The sequence below is a fragment of the Lissotriton vulgaris genome, chromosome 2_2, assembly GCF_964263255.1.
Source record: "Lissotriton vulgaris chromosome 2_2, aLisVul1.2, whole genome shotgun sequence".
Taxonomy (NCBI): domain Eukaryota; kingdom Metazoa; phylum Chordata; class Amphibia; order Caudata; family Salamandridae; genus Lissotriton; species Lissotriton vulgaris.
This window is the reverse complement of record NC_141688.1, coordinates 319,193,122-319,214,004: the sequence shown is the minus strand read 5'-3', so window position 1 is coordinate 319,214,004 and position 20,883 is coordinate 319,193,122. Positions and strand designations below refer to the sequence as shown.

At 51.2% G+C, this 20,883-nt stretch overlaps 1 protein-coding gene across 5 annotated transcripts in view; it reads left to right on the top strand.

The window, feature by feature from the left end:
- LRP4 (LDL receptor related protein 4) overlaps window positions 1–20,883 on the top strand; it is a 409,878-nt gene that overhangs the window by 385,809 nt on the left and 3,186 nt on the right. The window lies entirely within an intron of this gene.

Sequence of the window (20,883 nt, the reverse complement as noted above, 5' to 3'; positions counted from 1 at the left end):
TAATGGGCACATCAAATCTGCCTACGGTGCCTCTGCTCCAAATACGACTTGGCGTTGGGCTGGTGCTGCACTAAGACGAACAAAAAAGGCCACTCTCGACTGTAAGGCCAAACTCGATGTTCCGAACTCCATTATTGCAAAAAGTGCTCATGGTCGGGTATGGTGGTCCCGGTCGAAGTCAAGGATGCGCTCCCGAGGCTGCTCCAGTGACCATTGGTCACGGGCCTCAGGTCAGTACAACAATTCACACAAAAAACAAAAAAGTCAAGCATGTGTCTCTCTCTTCCCACCACTCACAACACTTAGATTTGAGTAACACTCCTTGCACCTGCGTGCAGCGGAGTTGCCCCCCCCCCCCCCACACACATAGAGGTGAATCTTCTGCTAGTCCTGCTTTACCCATTCCCCAAACTGACAGCGAAGACACAAAAGCTACATCAAGTTAAGGTAAGCATGGAGGGGATTTTAGATGCAGCACCGAATTCCTCTGAAGTGCCTCCAGAACCCACAGATCAAAGGGGACGCCCAGTGGATTACCATCAGTGGATCCGTCATCAACTGCGCCCCTCAACCTTGCACAGAGGTTCACTCCCAGGTTTATCCCTTCCCTGAGGTCGACAATTCCGGCTCTGCACAACCCGCGATTACACCGTCTGCACTATGCCCGGCTCCGCCTTTAACATCATGACCGTTGCCACCGAAACCGGATACAAACCAATAGTTTGTCCCATACCACACTGCCGAGGATCTAATATTATGCCAAACAAAATGCTTGTACCCCACAATATGACACAGGGGATACTGATTATGATGCAGACAACCAGCATGAGGATGAAAGCAAGATGTTTGAGGATCTCCAGGATGCCAGTGGTCTGGAAACTTAGCCAGATGTTGTCCAGCCTTCCCTTAGTCCTATGTCCACCGAGGAGTCCATCTTTGCCACAGTAAGTCAAGAGCGGCTGGGGTGTTAGACTTTACTTTGCCCACTCAAGAGGTTACGAGGTATGTGCTGTGGTCTTCAACCCATCCTCACTCTGCGCTCCATTAATTCAGCATGACTTCTGGGCAGGCATTCACATGGTGGCAGACCTCTTCAGGAATGTGGAATCCCTATTGCCCGATGCCCAGGACATATTGTTTGAGGTCAAGGACAGCAAGTTTTCATGTGTATTTTGTCCTTGAGACAAGTAGGCCCAACCCCCTGAAGCACAAACCCTTTAGCTGTCAGTTTGCAGTATCACATTATGAATCAGGGAAAGCCAATGTCTGCAGTTAATGTGATATTTGTGTCCATTAGTTAATGCTGTTCAAGCTTGTATTTATGGCTCATTATTGCAAAGCCTTTATTTTTAGGGTGAACACTCTAAGCAGATGTAAGCTTGGACTGCACTACTGACAATGGTTTCAGTATAACAATTTATACAAATTTTTTCAAAGTTTAGCATTATCAGGCTATGTATAATGCTCCCAGAATGCTCTCTGTTTGTGTGTTGAAGCACCCATGGCAGTCCTCCCGCGGAAATGCCTTTTTACCTCTCTCTCCTCCCAGAACACTCGAAAAGATCACGAGAGAACGGGCCCACGTCATCCTAGTGGTTCCAGACTTGGCAAGGCGAGTGCATATGTCCTCCAAATCGGCTGCCTCTTTGAGAAGTTCTCCCATTGCAGCAGACAGGGCGAGTTTTGCTCCCAGTCCTGAACAGTCTACACCTCCATGCATGGCTTTTGATCTTCCTCCCAAATTGGTTGCTGGCAGCCGGGCATCAATAAACAAAATTGATTTATGCCGGATGCTGCGAGAAGTCTGTTGTGTGGTGCCCTTCCCAAGACTTTGGCCCAGCAAAGTCTTGTTGTGACAACAGTTAAAGGTTACCTCTCTGCCCTTCCAGCTTCTTTCATTTACCCGACAGCATCCTTCTTCAAGTCATCTATTGTGATGTGTTTTTTCGAAGTGGCAGGTCTATATTTTGCTGCGAACTCCATTTGTCATGCCGCAGTGGGACTTTAATTCGGGTCTCACCTACTTGATGTGCACTCCCTCCAAACGCTTGTACCAGTTCTCTCTTTGTCTTCTTACCTTTAAGACAGTTTCCTTATCGCCATAACATCAGCCAGGTAGGTGAGCAGACGCCAGTCATTGCCCTTGTTTTTCCCATATTCTTCTTTCCTCCCAGAGAAATTGTTCCTGCTGACAAAAGCGGCATTCCTCCCAAAGGTAGTCACGCCCTTCCACAAAGGGGGATCCATCACCTTGTTGGCTTTCTATGCACCAACTCACCCCTCCGAGGAGGAAGAATAGTTTCTTGCCACTAAATGGGCACTTACCGCCAGATTCATCATGCTTTTTTGCGCTCGCAAGGGGCCGGATTCTGAGAATCCGGCCCTTTGCGAGAGCGATTTTTGCATTTGGGATTCAGCATCCCAAATGTAAAAATCGCTAATTGCGATCTCGCAATTTTGCGAGGAATGACATTTAAGGAATCTCTATTTGAGATTCCTTAAATGCAATTCAACATCCTATTTACATTTGCGAAATCGCAATTTCTAGGCGCAATTTACCGCGAGGTCAGACCTCGCGGTAAATTGCGAAAACTCAGAAAAATGCATTTAAATGCATTTTTCTGAGTTGCATGTTACACACACACATGTCCTTTGGACATGTGTGTGTGCAACACCTGTGTGTAATGTCATTTGAGGGGTGCTACAGGGTGTCCTGTGGACACCCCTGGCACCCTTCAAATCGCAATCTTATTTGCGATTAGCTAATTGCTAATCGCAAATAAGGAATACTCCCCATTCATTCCTATGGGCCTTTTGGCCCATAGGAATGAATGGCGAGTTATTCCTTATTTGCGATTAGCAATTAGCTAATACCAAATAAGGAATCAGTAGGAATCGCATTTCATTATGCGATTCCTACATGATTACCGTTTTGCGAGTCCTTAATAGCGATTCGCTATGATTCGCTATTAGGGGCTCGCAAAACGGCCCATTGATGAATCAGGCGGATAGCTTCTATGTGGACCCAACCAGATATTTCTGATGGGACGACTAACTTTTCATCAATTTCTCTTGTGCTTAGGAAGGCAAAGCAGTGCAAAAGAGGGCCATCTCAAGATGTATTTTACTCTGCATTAAGATCTGCTATGGGCTGGCCAAGAAGAAGCCCGCAGAAGGCTTATCCACTCATTCCACCAGAGTAAAGGCTGCTACCACTGCGCTGGCACGCTGTGTACCACTCAAGGGCATTTGCCAGGTCGCTATATTGACCTCCCTCCACAAATGCACGAAGCATTAGTGCTTGAATAGCAAGATCCGGCAAAACAGGCACCGCGCCTGATCTGTCCTGCAGGATTTCCCAATTCGAGCCATTCCACAGACCCACAATCTAGGGATGCATCTGTTCATAAGATGAGGAATCTGCGGTGAGACGTTTCTGTTAGATGCTTTTTCTGGTAGAGTCTCTCTAACGCCAGCGTCATGTATGGGGTGGGATGGACCTGATTTCATTTCAAATCTAAAGGCCTCTGTTTGCAAAGTCCTGTAGGGGTCTATGTTATCCCTGCTACTCTTTAACATCTACACGACCTCTTGGCTGGGCTGCTGGTCTAACAAGGGATGTCATTCTGTATGTATGCGGATATCACCCTGCTCATTTTCAGTCTGAGTCCCCAGGGGCAGCAGAAATATCTCATCCAGCCCTGCCTCTGTCAGACTGGGTGACTAAAAATGTTCTTAAATTGAATCCTGCTAAGACGAACCTTATGATGTTGGGCAAGGCTCTGGGTAGAGCCATCTCTCCAATGGCTGTCGATTACAGGGTCAGCACTGACCTCGGCTGGCAAGGGTAAAAACTTTCGGCCTGATGTGCATTTATATCCTATGGCGCTTGTAACGAGAGGTATGGGATATCCGTCACAATGTGACTGAGTATTCAATCAGCCGAACTCTAATTCTGGCCCTTAGGCATAATAATGCCAAAGGACCAGAATTCAAACTTGATGATGAACCAGGTACATGCGCTCTACAAATAAACTATACATACAAACATACATTTAAAAGATTGTGAATCTGTTCACTTTATTGATGGTACGGGAAATCTGTTCCTTCTGGCCAGACATGTCTCTAATGTCAAGAACTATTAGAAGCTTTCAGCATGGTACTCCTAAATTGATCCTGAAAATATCCTGAGAGTTAGAAATTCACAGTCATTGACAAGATTCATGTCGAAAGACTCATCACTTCAGACTCTGAAGCTGACCACTAAGCTGAAAGCATACCCCCAGTAGGCAGTAAATATTTTGACAACAGAAATTCAAGGAGCGATGACTTTCAGCCCAAGGGTTAGGGTTGAATTGGAAACTACTAATTCACAAATTTGGTGCATTTGCTGCTTGGATCATGAGCGCACACACTACATGTATAGCCCATGGAAGAACCACTCGCAGCTCTTCATAGAAGCTCTTTTCATACCACCTTGTCCAGCTGTATTTCCTGAAAGCTGTGCCAGATTTTTGCATCCATCAGTCATTTCTATTGTCTGCCTACATTCCTTGTCCAGGACTACTGTGGCACATTCATTACAGACTCTGGATAGGAGTTTCGAGGTGGATTAAAACTCCATGTTATGGTAGTCAAGGAAGCATCGAGTAGCAGTTGTCATGGCTGCTATGTGAGTAACTGTTTTCAAAGCAGCCTGGTGGTGCTATCTGAATGCTTTGGCTATGAAATGCTGCGTGGAGACCATTACCCACACTGATTTCTAAATGATGCTGAGTTAAGGATGTTAATACAGTCTTTTCTGTGTCTGAGGTTATCTTTAAGTGACTGCTCAGGGTTGAGCCACGATCCCAAGCTGTCTCTCTACCGTGATAAGTAAATGGGTCCTTATTTTCTGCAGAAGAGGCACTTGTTTGGCACCTTTGTGATGCTCCTTCACATCCTGCATGTTAGTGGAACCATACAGCACTGGGGGCTGGAATGCAGGTACCGCATGATAATATGCGGGGGTACACTAGTTGTCTCTTGCCTGCTTCTCGCTTGTGACGGGGGAAGCTTGTATTTGGGGCCCTCCAGGCAGTCAGAGACTACTGCCTGTTACTTGTAACAAACAATGAAAATTAGTAATGGATTCTTGGGGCCACATTCCTGCTGCACTCCATGTAATAGAAAACTTGAGTATACTCCCTTTTAGCGTTTGATTCTGAGTAGTTTGGTCCAGCAGTCAATACTTACTCCAGGAGCTGGTGTGTGGGATACCGTTCGATACTATACAATAGAGCACACAGGTGGCACTCCTGCAGTCGACGCTTACTCCAAGAGCTGGTGTGTGGGATACCTTTTGATACTATGCAATAGAGCACACAGGTGGCACTCCTGCAGTCGACGCTTACTCCAGGAGCTGGTGTGTGGGATACTGTTCGATACTATGCAATAGAGCACACAGGTGGCACTCCTGCAGTCGACGCTTACTCTAGGAGGTGGTGTGTGGGATACTGTTCGATACTATGCAATAGAGCACACAGGTGGCACTCCTGCAGTCGACGCTTACTCCAAGAGCTGGTGTGTGGGATACCTTTTGATACTATGCAATAGAGCACACAGGTGGCACTCGTGCAGTCGACGTAAACTCCAGGAAGTGGTGTGTGGGATACCATTCGATACTATGCAATAGAGCACACAGGTGGCACTCGTGCAGTCGACGCTTACTCCAGGAGCTGGTGTGTGGGATACTGTTGGATACTATACAATAGAGCACACAGGTGGCACTCCTGCAGTCGACGCTTACTCCAGGAGCTGGTGTGTGGGATACTGTTGGATACTATGCAATAGAGCACACAGGTGGCACTCCTGCAGTCGACGCTTACTCCAGGAGCTGGTGTGTGGGATACCGTTCAATACTATGCAATAGAGCACACAGGTGGCACTCCTGCAGTCGACGTAAACTCCAGGAAGTGGTGTGTGGGATACCATTCGATACTATGCAATAGAGCACACAGGTGGCACTCCTGCAGTCGACGCTTACTCCAGGAGCTGGTGTGTGGGATACCTTTTGATACTATGCAATAGAGCACACAGGTGGCACTCCTGCAGTCGACGCTTACTCCAGGAGCTGGTGTGTGGGATACTGTTGGATACTATGCAATAGAGCACACAGGTGGCACTCCTGCAGTCGACGCTTACTCCAGGAGCTGGTGTGTGGGATACCGTTCAATACTATACAATAGAGCACACAGGTGGCACTCCTGCAGTCGACGCTTACTCCAGGAGCTGGTGTGTGGGATACCTTTTGATACTATGCAATAGAGCACACAGGTGGCACTCCTGCAGTCGACGCTTACTCATGGAGGTGGTGTGTGGGATACTGTTGGATACTATGCAATAGAGCACACAGGTGGCACTCCTGCAGTCGACGCTTACTCCAGGAGCTGGTGTGTGGGATACTGTTCGATACTATGCAATAGAGCACACAGGTGGCACTCGTGCAGTCGACGTAAACTCCAGGATGTGGTGTGTGGGATACCATTCGATACTATGCAATAGAGCACACAGGTGGCACTCGTGCAGTCGACGCTTACTCCAGGAGCTGGTGTGTGGGATACTGTTGGATACTATACAATAGAGCACACAGGTGGCACTCCTGCAGTCGACGCTTACTCCAGGAGCTGGTGTGTGGGATACTGTTGGATACTATGCAATAGAGCACACAGGTGGCACTCCTGCAGTCGACGCTTACTCCAGGAGCTGGTGTGTGGGATACCGTTCAATACTATGCAATAGAGCACACAGGTGGCACTCCTGCAGTCGACGTAAACTCCAGGAAGTGGTGTGTGGGATACCATTCGATACTATGCAATAGAGCACACAGGTGGCACTCCTGCAGTCGACGCTTACTCCAGGAGCTGGTGTGTGGGATACTGTTGGATACTATGCAATAGAGCACACAGGTGGCACTCCTGCAGTCGACGCTTACTCCAGGAGCTGGTGTGTGGGATACCGTTCAATACTATACAATAGAGCACACAGGTGGCACTCCTGCAGTCGACGCTTACTCCAGGAGCTGGTGTGTGGGATGCCTTTTGATACTATGCAATAGAGCACACAGGTGGCACTCCTGCAGTCGACGCTTACTCCAGGAGCTGGTGTGTGGGATACTGTTGGATACTATGCAATAGAGCACACAGGTGGCACTCCTGCAGTCGACGCTTACTCCAGGAGCTGGTGTGTGGGATACCGTTCAATACTATACAATAGAGCACACAGGTGGCACTCCTGCAGTCGACGCTTACTCCAGGAGCTGGTGTGTGGGATACCTTTTGATACTATGCAATAGAGCACACAGGTGGCACTCCTGCAGTCGACGCTTACTCATGGAGGTGGTGTGTGGGATACCTTTTGATACTATGCAATAGAGCACACAGGTGGCACTCCTGCAGTCGACGCTTACTCATGGAGGTGGTGTGTGGGATACTGTTCGATACTATGCAATAGAGCACACAGGTGGCACTCCTGCAGTCGACGCTTACTCATGGAGGTGGTGTGTGGGATACTGTTCGATACTATGCAATAGAGCACACAGGTGGCACTCCTGCAGTCGACGCTTACTCATGGAGGTGGTGTGTGGGATACCGTTCAATACTATACAATAGAGCACACAGGTGGCACTCCTGCAGTCGACGCTTACTCCAGGAGCTGGTGTGTGGGATACTGTTGGATACTATGCAATAGAGCACACAGGTGGCACTCCTGCAGTCGATGCTTACTCCAAGAGCTGGTGTGTGGGATACTGTTGGATACTATGCAGTAGAGCACACAGGTGGCACTCCTCCAGTCGACGCTTACTCCAGGAGCTGGTGTGTGGGATACCATTCGATACTATGCAATAGAGCACACAGGTGGCACTCCTGCAGTCGACGCTTACTCATGGAGGTGGTGTGTGGGATACCGTTCAATACTATACAATAGAGCACACAGGTGGCACTCCTGCAGTCGACGCTTACTCCAGGAGCTGGTGTGTGGGATACTGTTGGATACTATGCAATAGAGCACACAGGTGGCACTCCTGCAGTCGATGCTTACTCCAAGAGCTGGTGTGTGGGATACTGTTGGATACTATGCAGTAGAGCACACAGGTGGCACTCCTCCAGTCGACGCTTACTCCAGGAGCTGGTGTGTGGGATACCATTCAATACTATGCAATAGAGCACACAGGTGGCACTCCTGCAGTCGACGCTTACTCCAGGAGCTGGTGTGTGGGATACTGTTGGATACTATGCAATAGAGCACACAGGTGGCACTCCTGCAGTCGATGCTTACTCCAAGAGCTGGTGTGTGGGATACTGTTGGATACTATGCAGTAGAGCACACAGGTGGCACTCCTCCAGTCGACGCTTACTCCAGGAGCTGGTGTCTGGGATACTGTTGGATACTATGCAATAGAGCACACAGGTGGCACTCCACCAGCCCACCCGCCGGACCTACGACGCCACCGAACTCAACGCCCTCAACGCCGGCCTACTCCCGGGCTGCTACCGAGCCAACCCGAGACGCACCCACGGACCCTTCTGCTGCAACGCCTGCAAGTTCACCTGCATCCGGACCTGCACCACTCCAGCAGCACTCAAGACCTCGACGAGCAACAGCAGCAACCACCTGAAGTGCATCCTGCTCAACACCCGCTCCGTCCACAGACACGCCGTCGAGCTCTGGAACCTGCTCGACACAACGTCACCAGACGTCGCCTTCCTCACGGAAACCTGGATGAACGCCTCTTCAGCGCCCGACATAGCCATCGCCATCCCAGACGGCTACAAGATCATCCGAAGGGACCGCATCAACCACACCGGAGGAGGCATCGCCATTGTCCACAGGAACACCATCCGCATCACGACCAACACCGACGACACCCTTGCAACCGCCGAGCACCTGCACTTTCAGGTCCACATCAATCCCAAGACCACCCTCAGAGGCACCCTCATCTACAGACCCCCGGGACAACGCACACAATTCAGCGAAGACATCGCCGACTTCATCAGCCCGCACGCCCTCTGCTCTGCTGACTACATCCTCCTCGGGGACCTCAACTTCCACGTGGAGAACAACAACGACCGCAACACCACCACCCTGCTGGACAACCTCGCCAACCTGGGACTCAAGCAGCTGGTCACCACCCCCACCCACTACGCCGGACACACACTCGACCCCGTCTTCTCATCCAGCAAGGACATCGCCTTCAGCCACGCCACCGGACTCCACTGGACGGACCACAGCTGCGTCCACTTCAGCTTCGCAAGGGCCACGATCCACCAGCAACAGGCTGCACGCAGGAGCTGGAACAAGATCACAGCCGACCAGCTCGCGTCCTCCCTGAGCATGAACCCTCCCACCAGCACAACGAACCCTAGCCAGGCGGCCACCAACCTCACGAAGTGGATCAGCGACTGCGCAGACGAGCTCGCCCCCCTGAGGACCCCGCCCAGCAGATCTGGTAGCAAGAAAGCCCCATGGTTCACCGACGAACTCAAGGGCTCCAAGAAGAACTGCCGAGCCCTCGAGAGAACCTGGCACAGAGACCCAACACCGGACAACATGACTGCCCTCAAGCTCGCCACCCGAAAACACCACCAACTCATCCGCGCCACCAAGAAAACTGCATTCAAGGAACGACTGGACAACAACGCACACAACAGCAAAGAACTCTTCAACATCGTCAAAGAGCTCTCCAACCCCAACGCCGGAAACAACGACATCACCCCTTCGCAAGACCTCTGCAACTCCCTCGCCTCCTACTTACACAACAAGATCGCGGACATACACAACAGCTTCAGCACTCAACCGACGAACACCACGACCGAACCACCACCCCCCACCACCACCCTCCGCGCCTGGACTCCGATCAGCACCGAAGACACCGTCCGCACGATGAACTCCATCCACTCCGGATCTCCGACCGACCCCTGCCCTCACCACGTCTTCAACAAGGCCGACACTGTCATCGCACCCCACCTGCGGGACATCATCAACACCTCCTTCGACACCGCTACCTTCCCGGAGAGCTGGAAGCACGCCGAACTCAGCGCTCTACTCAAGAAGCCATCGGCTGACCCCACCGACCTCAAAAACTACCGCCCCATCTCGCTGCTCCCGTTTACTGCAAAAGTCATCGAGAAGACCGTCAACAAGCAGCTGGCCGCCTTCCTCGAGACGAACGGATCCCTCGACCCCTCGCAGTCTGGCTTCCGGGCCAACCATAGCACCGAGACCGCCCTGATCGCAGTCACCGATGACATCCGAGCGCTGCTCGACAACGGAGAAACAGCGGCCCTCATCCTCCTCGACCTCTCCGCGGCCTTCAACACTGTCTGCCATCGTACCCTAGTACAGCGCCTCAGCAACGTCGGAGTCCAGGAGAAGGCACTGGAGTGGATCATCTCCTTCCTCGCCGGAAGGACACAGAGAGTCAGCCTCCCTCCGTTCAGATCTGAAGCCACCGAAGTCATCTGCGGCACCCATCAAGGCTCCTCGCTCAGTCCAACCCTCTTCAACATCTACATGAGCCCCCTCGCAGACATCGCACACCAGCACAACCTCAACATCATCTCCTACGCCGACGACACCCAGCTGATCCTCTCCCTTACCAACGACCCCGCGACCGCCAGAGCCAACCTTCAAGAAGGGATGAAAGAGGTAGCCGAATGGATGAAGAACAGCCGCCTGAAACTGAAATCAGATAAGACGGAAGTCCTCATCCTGGGATCCTCACCCGCCGCTTGGGACGACTCCTGGTGGCCTCCCGCCCTAGGCAGCGCACCCAGACCAACAGACCACGCACGCAACCTGGGCTTCATCCTGGACTCCTCCCTCTCCATGACCAGACAAGTCAACGCCGTCTCCTCGTCGTGCTTCAACATCCTGCGTATGCTACATAAGATCTTCCGGTGGATCCCCACCGAGACCAGGAAGACGGTCACCCAGGCCCTCGTCACCAGCCGTCTGGACTACGGCAACAACCTCTACGCCGGAACCACAGCCAAACTCCAGAAGAGACTCCAGCGGATCCTGAACGCCTCAGCACGACTCATCCTGGACATCCCCCGTCGCAGCCACATCTCCGGACACCTGAGAGACCTGCACTGGCTCCCGGTCAACAAGAGAATCACCTTCCGTCTCCTCACCCACGCACACAAAGCCCTACACAGCCAAGGCCCAGGATACCTCAACAGCCGCCTCAACTTCTACGCTCCCAAACGCCAGCTTCGATCGACCAGCCACGCCCTCGCTGCCGTCCCCCGAATCCGAAGAGCCTCCACAGGGGGACGGTCCTTCTCCTACCTCGCCGCCAAGACATGGAACTCCCTCCCCACCCACCTCCACCTGACCCAGGACCACCTCGCCTTCAGGAAGCAACTCAAGACCTGGTTGTTCGAGCAGTAGCAGATCCCCCCTCCCCCAGCGCCTTGAGACCCTCTGGGTAAGTAGTGCGCTATATAAATGCCATGATTGATTGATTGATTGACGCTTACTCTAGGAGGTGGTGTGTGGGATACCTTTCGATACTATGCAATAGAGCACACAGGTGGCACTCCTGCAGTCGACGCTTACTCCAGGAGCTGGTGTGTGGGATACTGTTGGATACTATGCAATAGAGCACACAGGTGGAACTCCTGCAGTCGACGCTTACTCCAGGAGCTGGTGTGTGGGATACTGTTGGATACTATGCAATAGAGCACACAGGTGGCACTCCTGCAGTTGACGCTTACTCCAGGAGCTGGTGTGTGGGATACCTTTTGATACTATGCAATAGAGCACACAGGTGGCACTCCTGCAGTCAACGCTTACTCCAGGAGCTGGTGTGTGGGATACCATTCGATACTATGCAATAGAGCACACAGGTGGCACTCCTGCAGTCGGCGCTTACTCCAGGAGCTGGTGTGTGGGATACTGTTGGATACTATGCAATAGAGCACACAGGTGGCACTCCTGCAGTCGACGCTTACTCCAGGAGCTGGTGTGTGGGATACTGTTGGATACTATGCAATAGAGCACACAGGTGGCACTCCTGCAGTCGACGCTTACTCCAGGAGCTGGTGTGTGGGATACTGTTGGATACTATGCAATAGAGCACACAGGTGGCACTCCTGCAGTCGACGCTTACTCCAGGAGCTGGTGTGTGGGATACTGTTGGATACTATGCAATAGAGCACAAAGGTGGCACTCCTGCAGTCGACGCTTACTCATGGAAGTGGTGTGTGGGATACCTCTCGATACTATGCAATAGAGCACACAGGTGGCACTCCTGCAGTCGACACTTACTCCAAGCGGTGGTTTGTGGGATACCATTCGATACTATGCAATAGAGCACACAGGTGGCACTCCTGCAGTCGTCGCTTACTCCAGGATCTGGTGTGAGGGATACCATTCGATATTATGCAATAGAGCACACAGGTGGCACTCCTGCAGTCGACGCTTACTCCAGGAGCTGGTGTGTGGGATACTGTTGGATACTATGTAATAGAGCACACAGGTGGCACTCCTGCAGTCGACGCTTACTCCAGGAGCTGGTGTGTGGGATACTGTTGGATACTATGCAATAGAGCACACAGGTGGCACTCCTGCAGTCGACGCTTACTCCAGGAGCTGGTGTGTGGGATACTGTTGGATACTATGCAATAGAGCACACAGGTGGCACTCCTGCAGTCGACACTTACTCTAGGAGGTGGTGTGTGGGATACCTTTCGATACTATGCAATAGAGCACACAGGTGACACTCCTGCAGTCAACGCTTACTCCAGGAGCTGGTGTTTGGGATACTGTTGGATACTATGCAATAGAGCACACAGGTGGCACTGCTGCAGTCGACGCTTACTCCAGGAGCTGGTGTGTGGGATACTGTTGGATACTATGCAATAGAGCACACAGGTGGCACTCCTGCAGTCGACGCTTACTCCAGGAGCTGGTGTGTGGGATACTGTTGGATACTATGCAATAGAGCACACAGGTGGCACTCCTGCAGTCGACGCTTACTCCAGGAGCTGGTGTGTGGGATACTGTTGGATACTATGCAATAGAGCACACAGGTGGCACTCCTGCAGTCGACGCTTACTCTAGGAGGTGGTGTGTGGGATACCTTTCGATACTATGCAATAGAGCACACAGGTGGCACTCCTGCAGTCGACGCTTACTCCAGGAGCTGGTGTTTGGGATACTGTTGGATACTATGCAATAGAGCACACAGGTGGCACTCCTGCAGTCGATGCTTACTCCAGGAGCTGGTGTGTGGGATACTGTTGGATACTATGCAATAGAGCACACAGGTGGTACTCCTGCAGTCGACGCTTACTCCAGGAGCTGGTGTGTGGGATACCTTTTGATACTATGCAATAGAGCACACAGGTGGCACTCCTGCAGTCAACGCTTACTCCAGGAGCTGGTGTTTGGGATACCATTCAATACTATGCAATAGAGCACACAGGTGGCACTCCTGCAGTTGACGCTTACTCCAGGAGCTGGTGTGTGGGATACTGTTAGATACTATGCAATAGAGCACACAGGTGGCACTCCTGCAGTCGACGCTTACTCCAGGAGCTGGTGTGTGGGATACTGTTAGATACTATGCAATAGAGCACACAGGTGGCACTCCTGCATTCGACGCTTACTCATGGAAGTGGTGTGTGGGATACCATTCAATACTGTGCAATAGAGCACACAGGTGGCACTCCTGCAGTCGACGCTTACTCATGGAGGTGGTGTGTGGGATACTGTTCGATACTATGCAATAGAGTACACAGGTGGCACTCCTGCAGTCGACGCTTACTCCAGGCGGTGGTGTGTGGGATACAATTCGATACTATGCAATAGAGCACACAGGTGGCACTCCTGCAGTCGACACTTACTCATAGAGGTGTGTTGGACTTGGTCCTTTTTGCAGGGTCATCCCTGAACTTTTTGCCTTCCACCTCTATTTTTCTCTGCCCTGTTCTTGGCTGTTTTATGACTCTGGGCACTTTACCACTGCTGATCAGTGCTAAAGTGCATATGCTCTCCCTACTATACATTGATGCATGAATTAGTGATTCCATGATTGGCTGGTTTTGTTTACCTTTCAGACCCTAGTACAGTGCACCAGGAGTGCCCAGGGCTTGGTAACCAAATGCTGCTGGTGGGCTTCCAGCACTGGTTGTGCCACCCACAGAAGCAGCCTTTAAAAGTGTGTCTAAGGGCTGCCATTGCAGAGCCTGTGTGCAATCTGGTACTGTCATACTGGCTGGGCAAGTGCACCCACTTGCCAGTCCCTAAAACTTCCCTTTTATTCATATCAGACACCCCTATGGTAGGCCCAAGGGCAGGGTGCATTGTAAGTATAAGGTAGGACTTGCCCTAGTGTGTGTGACATCCATCGTCGTTTTTCACTATTGCAAGGCTACCTGTTCTCCCTAGGCCAGAATGGGCAGTTAGAATATTACATCTTATAAAACTAACTGACTCAGGGAACATGGTAGAAATACGAGTTTAGTATGCCTGAACTCAGAAGGATAAAATACATATTTTAGTGAAGTTAGTTTTAACATTCTGTGTTTGAAAACACCACGTTTAAATAGTAGGTATTTTCTTGTCTAACTATCCAGGCCTGCCTCTGCTAGGTTGTGTATTCCATGTCTGGAGTTTGAGTGACCGGGCTGGGGGATTCCAGGAGACAGGGTGAGTCCTCCCAGTGGTGAATAGAGAGATCTACATCTAGATGGGAGGGAGGAGTTGCACCTGAGACCTGAATAGGACAGTGCCTGCCCCCCTCAGTGCTGGCTCCACCCCCTGTGGTGCATCTGATGTTTCCGCCCTGCACAGTGAAAGAAGAGAAGGAATCCTGTCAACAAAGTACTCCAGGGCTGTGCTTTCCCTCTACAGTGCTGGCTCCACCTCCTGTGGGGCGTCTGATGTTTCTGCTCTGCACTGTGAAAGGAAAGAAGGAGTCATATAACCAGAGTGCTCCAGAACTGGTTTGGACTGGGCAAAGGCCCCTCTGCCCTCAGAGGACAAATGATTTTGGGGTATAAATATTGGGACCCTGATCCCAAGAAATTAGATCACGTTTGGACTACAAGAAGAAACCTTTGCTGAGGAGGGGAACCTGAAGAAACTGAGGAGAGACTATCCCTAAGCTGAAGTGCTGCTTGGGGATTGGCCTGTAGTGGTTGCCTGACTACCAAAGAAAGGAGAAAGAACTTAGTGTACTTTATTTTCAACTTGTGAAGGATCTCCAAGGGCTTGGAAGAGAGCTTGCTCCCTGACTGAAGTCTTAGGACCAGTAGACTTCACCAGCCTTTGTGGATTGCTGCTAGAAATGCTGTTTCAGTGGCTACAGAGGCAGGGAGCTGTGACCGACTCTCACGACTGGCCCGGTGTCCTGTAGGCACCACATCGAACAACGCCTGCATCTTGCAATGTAAGCTCTGAGCTCACCGACCCCGTCCTCATGCAACGCCTCGCTACACCGACTCGTACTGGTATGACCGACACGGTCACTGTTGCTGACTTCGAGTCCTGTGAACACATCGGAGTTGGGCACCGCCTCGCACGCTTCGCGCCGCACCGCCCGACCCGTACCGCTGTCCGGACTGATCGATGCCAGCTCCCGAACTCCAGCTCTGTCGCCGCACCGCAAGCTGGAAGCACCGTCTCGCCCTGCAACGTACGCCTTGGACCCACCGACTCCATCAATGGGCCGCTGCCTGCACCGCATCGAGGGACGAGTCCTGCAACGCTTTCTTTTCTGCACCGCAACGAATGCCGGCTCGCACGCCCGTGCCTGCAGCATCAAGTAAAGGTGCTGTGATCGAGTCTGTCTACCCTTGAGTGGGCCCGTATCGACGTGGTCTGCTGGAATTTGTTAGATTCTGTGTTATTTTATCACCGTTGTAGCCGGACAGGGCTACTGACTCGCACAGAACTCTGATTTAAGCCTTTTTAACAAGAACTCTTGATTTTTAATAGTACTGTGGATTATTCTTATCGTTTTTGGTCTTGTGGTAAATCTATATAAAAGATACTTATTCTTATAAATATACAACCTGTGTGGCATCCATTTGTAGTGTTGTCACTTGATTACTGTATGTGTTCACAAATGCTTTACACATTGCCTCTGAGATAAGCCTGTATGCTTGTACCAAGCTACCAAAGGGGTGAGCAGGGATTATTTTAGGAGTGTACCCCCTTACCCTGACTAAAGGAGAGGGTCCCTATTTGTCACAAGTACCTGCCTGTGCCAATGAGACCCTCAATTCTAACAAGGTGGTGTGTGGGATATCATTCGATACTATGCAAGAGAGCACACAGATGGTACTCCTGCAGTTGTCGCTTACTCATGGAGGTGGTGTGTGGGATACCATTCGATACTATGCAATAGAGCACACAGGTGGCACTCCTGCAGTCGACGTAAACTCCAGGAGGTGGTGTGTGGGATGCCATTCGAAACTATGCAATAGAGCACACAGGTGGCACTCCTGCAGTCGACGCTTACTCATGGAGGTGGTGTGTGGGATACTGTTCGATACTATGCAATAGAGCACACAGATGGCACTCCTGCAGTCGACGTAAACTCCAGGAGGTGGTGTGTGGGATACCATTCGATACTATGCAATAGAGCACACAGGTGGCACTCCTGCAGTCGACGCTTACTCGTGGAGGTGGTGTGTGGGATACTGTTTAATACTATGCAATAGAGCACACAGGTGGCACTCCTGCAGTCGACGCTTACTCATGGAGGTGGTGTGTGGGATACTGTTTAATACTATGCAATAGAGCACACAGGTGGCACTCCTGCAGTCGACGCTTACTCATGGAGGTGGTGTGTGGGATACTGTTTAATACTATGCAATAGAGCACACAGGTGGCACTCCTGCAGTCGACGCTTACTCATGGATGTGGTGTGTGGGATACCATTCGATACTATGCAATAGAGTACACAGGTGGCACTCCTGCAGTCGACGTAAACTCCAGGAGGTGGTGTGTGGGATACTGTTCGATACTATGCAATAGAGCACACAGATGGCACTCCTGCAGTCGACGTAAACTCCAGGAGGTGGTGTGTGGGATACCATTGGATACTATGCAATAGAGCACACAGGTGGCACTCCTGCAGTCGACGCTTACTCGTGGAGGTGGTGTGTGGGATACTGTTTAATACTATGCAATAGAGCACACAGGTGGCACTCCTGCAGTCGACGCTTACTCATGGAGGTGGTGTGTGGGATACTGTTGGATACTATGCAATAGAGCACACAGGTGGCACTCCTGCAGTCGACGCTTACTCCAGGAGCTGGTGTGTTGGATAATGTTGGATACTATGCAATAGAGCACACAGGTGGCACTCCTGCAGTCGACGCTTACTCATGGAGGTGGTGTGTGGGATACTGTTCGATACTATGCAATAGAGCACACAGGTGGCACTCCTGCAGTCGACGCTTACTCATGGAGGTGGTGTGTGGGATACTGTTCGATAGTATGCAATAGAGCACACAGGTGGCACTCCTGCAGTCGACGCTTACTCATGGAGGTGGTGTGTGGGATACTGTTCGATACTATGCAATAGAGCACACAGGTGGCACTCCTGCAGTCGACGCTTACTCATGGAGGTGGTGTGTGGGATACTGTTCGATACTATGCAATAGAGCACACAGGTGGCACTCCTGCAGTCGACGCTTACTCATGGAGGTGGTGTGTGGGATACTGTTCGATACTATGCAATAGAGCACACAGGTGGCACTCCTGCAGTCGACGCTTACTCATGGAGGTGGTGTGTGGGATACTGTTCGATACTATGCAATAGAGCACACAGGTGGCACTCCTGCAGTCGACGCTTACTCATGGAGGTGGTGTGTGGGATACTGTTCGATACTATGCAATAGAGCACACAGGTGGCACTCCTGCAGTCGACGCTTACTCATGGAGGTGGTGTGTGGGATACTGTTCGATACTATGCAATAGAGCACACAGGTGGCACTCCTGCAGTCGACGCTTACTCATGGAGGTGGTGTGTGGGATACTGTTCGATACTATGCAATAGAGCACACAGGTGGCACTCCTGCAGTCGACGCTTACTCATGGAGGTGGTGTGTGGGATACTGTTCGATACTATGCAATAGAGCACACAGGTGGCACTCCTGCAGTCGACGCTTACTCATGGAGGTGGTGTGTGGGATACTGTTTAATACTATGCAATAGAGCACACAGGTGGCACTCCTGCAGTCGACGCTTACTCATGGAGGTGGTGTGTGGGATACTGTTTAATACTATGCAATAGAGCACACAGGTGGCACTCCTGCAGTCGACGCTTACTCATGGAGGTGGTGTGTGGGATACCATTCGATACTATGCAATAGAGTACACAGGTGGCACTCCTGCAGTCGACGTAAACTCCAGGAGGTGGTGTGTGGGATACTGTTTGATACTATGCAATAGAGCACACAGATGGCACTCCTGCAGTCGACGTAAACTCCAGGAGGTGGTGTGTGGGATACCATTGGATACTATGCAATAGAGCACACAGGTGGCACTCCTGCAGTCGACGCTTACTCGTGGAGGTGGTGTGTGGGATACTGTTTAATACTATGCAATAGAGCACACAGGTGGCACTCCTGCAGTCGACGCTTACTCATGGAGGTGGTGTGTGGGATACTGTTGGATACTATGCAATAGAGCACACAGGTGGCACTCCTGCAGTCGACGCTTACTCCAGGAGCTGGTGTGTGGGATACTGTTGGATACTATGCAATAGAGCACACAGGTGGCACTCCTGCAGTCGACGCTTACTCATGGAGGTGGTGTGTGGGATACTGTTGGATACTATGCAATAGAGCACACAGGTGGCACTCCTGCAGTCGACGCTTACTCATGGAGGTGGTGTGTGGGATACTGTTCGATACTATGCAATAGAGCACACAGGTGGCACTCCTGCAGTCGACGCTTACTCATGGAGGTGGTGTGTGGGATACTGTTCAATACTATGCAATAGAGCACACAGGTGGCACTCCTGCAGTCGACGCTTACTCATGGAGGTGGTGTGTGGGATACTGTTCGATACTATGCAATAGAGCACACAGGTGGCACTCCTGCAGTCGACGCTTACTCATGGAGGTGGTGTGTGGGATACTGTTCGATACTATGCAATAGAGCACACAGGTGGCACTCCTGCAGTCGACGCTTACTCATGGAGGTGGTGTGTGGGATACTGTTCGATACTATGCAATAGAGCACACAGGTGGCACTCCTGCAGTCGACGCTTACTCATGGAGGTGGTGTGTGGGATACTGTTCGATACTATGCAATAGAGCACACAGGTGGCACTCCTGCAGTCGACGCTTACTCATGGAGGTGGTGTGTGGGATACTGTTCGATACTATGCAATAGAGCACACAGGTGGCACTCCTGCAGTCGACGCTTACTCATGGAGGTGGTGTGTGGGATACTGTTCGATACTATACAATAGAGCACACAGGTGGCACTCCTGCAGTTGACGTTTACCCCAGGGGCTGGTGTGTGGGATACTGTTCGATACTATGCAATAGAGCACACAGGTGGCACTCCTGCAGTCGACGCTTACTCATGGAGGTGGTGTGTGGGATACTGTTCGATACTATGCAATAGAGCACACAGGTGGCACTCCTGCAGTCGACGCTTACTCATGGAGGTGGTGTGTGGGATACTGTTCGATACTATACAATAGAGCACACAGGTGGCACTCCTGCAGTCGACGCTTACCCCAGGGGCTGGTGTGTGGGATACCATTCGATACTATACAATAGAGCACACAGGTGGCACTCCTGCAGTCGACGCTTACTCTAGGAGGTGGTGTGTGGGATACTGTTCGATACTATGCAATAGAGCACACAGGTGGCACTCCTGCAGTCGACGCTTACTCATGGAGGTGGTGTGTGGGATACTGTTCGATACTATGCAATAGAGCACACAGGTGGCACTCCTGCAGTCGACGCTTACTCATGGAGGTGGTGTGTGGGATACTGTTCGATACTATACAATAGAGCACACAGGTGGCACTCCTGCAGTTGACGTTTACCCCAGGGGCTGGTGTGTGGGATACTGTTCGATACTATGCAATAGAGCACACAGGTGGCACTCCTGCAGTCGACGCTTACTCATGGAGGTGGTGTGTGGGATACTGTTCGATACTATGCAATAGAGCACACAGGTGGCACTCCTGCAGTCGACGCTTACTCATGGAGGTGGTGTGTGGGATACTGTTCGATACTATACAATAGAGCACACAGGTGGCACTCCTGCAGTCGACGCTTACCCCAGGGGCTGGTGTGTGGGATACCATTCGATACTATACAATAGAGCACACAGGTGGCACTCCTGCAGTCGACGCTTACCCCAGGGGCTGGTGTGTGGGATACCATTCGATACTATACAATAGAGCACACAGGTGGCACTCCTGCAGTCGACGCTTACTCCAGGAGCTGGTGTGTGGGATACCGTTCGATACTATTCAATAGAGCACACAGATGGCATTCCTGCAGTCGACGCTTACCCCAGGGGCTGGTATGTAGTGTGACTTCAGATACTCTGGACCAAGTACACCGTGGGAGGATCCAGCAGTGGATTCCTACCCCAGGAGGTGGTGTGCAGTTAGATACTTGGCAATAATGTGTACCGGTGATAGCAGGCCGGGCCTGATTTAGTTCTTGGTGGACGGGTGACTCCATCACAACCGTGATGTTTATCCCGTCCGCTGAAATATAAATCCCATTATATCCCATGGGATTTATATTTCGACGGACGGGCCATACGTCACCCATCCGCCAAGATCTCAATCAGCCTCTTAATCTGAATGTCCTGTCAGCAATGTATTCAATAAAATAAAAATACTTT